This window comes from Montipora capricornis, chromosome 2 (genome assembly GCF_036669925.1).
Source record: "Montipora capricornis isolate CH-2021 chromosome 2, ASM3666992v2, whole genome shotgun sequence".
In the NCBI taxonomy this organism is placed as follows: Eukaryota; Metazoa; Cnidaria; class Anthozoa; order Scleractinia; family Acroporidae; genus Montipora; species Montipora capricornis.
The window spans coordinates 26,849,757-26,852,470 of NC_090884.1; the positions used below are offsets into that span (position 1 = coordinate 26,849,757).

General features: G+C 41.7%; 1 pseudogene; it reads right to left on the reverse strand.

The window, feature by feature from the left end:
• Window positions 1–1,665, reverse strand: part of LOC138037022 (neuronal pentraxin receptor-like) — a 7,802-nt pseudogene extending 6,137 nt beyond the window's left edge.
• Window positions 1,666–2,714: the final 1,049 nt, after the last annotated feature.

The following is a 2,714-nucleotide window of genomic DNA, read 5'->3' on the forward strand; positions in this document are numbered from 1 at the left end:
TCTGGTACTTGTTGTGGAATATCCTTTATTTTCTTTGAGTTCGGTGTCGATCCGCTGGGGGAATTTCCATGGAGCCTCTGAATTCCACCTTCCGTAGACTCCGAATTGCCCTCGTCGATCCTGGCTTTGACAGCACTTTCAGGTTCATGGAACATCGTGCAGCAATTGAAAATTTTTCTTGCACATTTTTTGCAAGCTGACCTGGATTCTTCGCTCGCTGCATTACAAATACCTATCCCAACGCTTCTGAGTAAGTCCGACAACACGATACTGCCGGCAGTGGACGATTTTTTTTCCGTTAACTCTCGATTTCTTGTGGCCTTGCATAACGGCACAGCCCCAGCTGGTAGAATTTCATCACAAAGATAACATTTTTTACTTTTTTTAGCGAGCGCCATCTGAACATCGCCGTGTAATTTTCTTTTCTCTTCCCGTGAGAGACGAGGGATAATACGGAGAGGGCATGATCTCAGGCTACTTTTCCCTTGTGCGGGCAGACTTTTTTGGCGCCTCGTTGAAATGAGATTCCCTACGCAGAGCGGCTGACTTCCGGTAAATGCTGATTGGCCCATTAACTTGACAGGTAGAGCTGACGTTTGTTTATTTAAATTTGAGGGCGGCTGGCGGCATGTTAAGTAAATGTATCAGGCGTTAATTTTTTTTCCTCTCGCCTCGTCCGCCCTTGATAAAAAAAAATAAAAAAACGCCTGATCGCAGGTTAAGAGAAGCTTTGCATCTGCCCAAGACTTAAAAAAAACAAATCTGATAAAAGAAGGCGTGTCAGCCCAGGATGTAAAAACTCTTCGTTGCCGATCTTCACGTAAGTCTGAAAACCTTATTCATTAGATGATTCTGTCGGAATCGCATTAATTAGTATTTCAATAGAGTTCAAGTTTAGTTGACAAATGGGAAATGCGTTGAACAAATAACCAACGAGAATTGTCTTTCTTTATATAATGCGCGCTCAAGTACAAAGAGGGAGTTCCCATTTTTGACAGCGGGTAGCAGTGATTTTCCCGAAAAGGGTTGTGACATACGGACAGTGTGGTTATTAAAACTTTTACACTACTGAGTGAATTATTGTCGCTGATTTCTAACAAATTAATGGGCGATTCCCGACAATTCGTTAATTTACATGTTTGAAAGAAATGGCTAAAGGTTTCCTGATTTACGTTCGGTTAAGGTTTCTCAATATACCACACGGCATAATGAAAAGGCTTTTTGAAGAGCAGATGAATGATGGAGCGATCATTGAGCGATTCTTGCACCTAACTAGAAAATCGATGCGAATGTCATTTCATCAAGAGACCTGAACAAAAACTCGAGCGCTGTGTGGGGCTCGATTCTATCAACTTTTCGATTAACGGTACAATGCTACATTAACTGGACCTAAAAGCTAAATCTATTCAGAAGTAATTGGGATTTACCTGGCTGAATCTGACTACTTCGATTTTTCACAGTCTGAAGTTCTTTCCTCAGGTGGTCAATGTCTTGTTGGAGTTGTTTGTTTGCCTCGAACAAGTCGCACTTGTCCCCTTCCACGGACACCTTTATCATTGGACTACAGTGACAAGCGGATGGAGTGAGATCGCTGGGTTTTTGTGCTTCTGAAAAAGAAACAAAAACCGCCGCGATAAACAGGAAATAGAGCCCAACATTTGCCATCTTGTTGCTTGATCTGAAAGAGTGCAACCGTAGAGATCTAGAGGTACACTGCTCGGTGCACTGCGTAAGTTAGAATTACCAAATCGATACTTCTTGGGATGAAAAATAAGTTGAATTGGAAATGTGGCGTCAGGCAAACTGCCAATCAAGTCACAATGTCGGTTCTTGTATTTCAGAAAAATGCCTTGTCAATGGGCGGGATCTATTTTCTGACGCATATTCGCTAGCACTCATGCCTTCATTGTCCCAGTTCAAAAAAGATCCTCATGTTTCCCCAACTTGGATGAGTCATAGGAATATAAAGTACATTTACTGATCAAACATCAAACAGTCATAACATCATAACAAGCCTCTTGTAGCCGTACGCCTCCCCGAGGAAAAATCGTTTTCCCTTGAGAGGTGGGTGGGTGAGGCTTCAAGTGGACCACCTTATTATAGCAAATAAGTGGCGCGTTAATTTGCGCGACTTTCATTACCTTTTTTTCTCTCCAAATCTGTGACACGCTCCAGGCTTTCTTGACACTTAACCAAAAAATAGATTTTATTAGCTTTATTAACTGCATTTTCTTTGTATTCACTGTCAGAAGAATAGTTATCCACGTCTGCTTTTTGAATTTCGGTATCATGGGGCAAAGTGAAGAACGCTCGAAGTGACCAGATTCCTTCACTTAATGTTCCCAACACATAACCCTCACTATGGAAGTAAAGCAACATAACCAGACTAGGGTCACTTTGAATGACGGGTAGTCATTCCCCAGGGTAATGGTTAAGATGTGATAATTCTCTTTTGGGGTGACAATCCCCCAAGGTATTTAGTGAGAGGTGATAATCGCCCGGGGAAGTGAGTGACAGTTAATAATCCTATCTACGGGTGATAATCCCCCAAGTTATGGAGAAGTGAGACCTTTGTGGGGTCCAATCCCCTGCATGGGCAAAAAGTAATAGGAGTCTAAATTAGAATAAAACATAAACAGCTGTTACAAACATTTGCTTGAACTGCATAACCTTTTTATAAACTTAACGTTTCGTATGTAACATCATACATCATT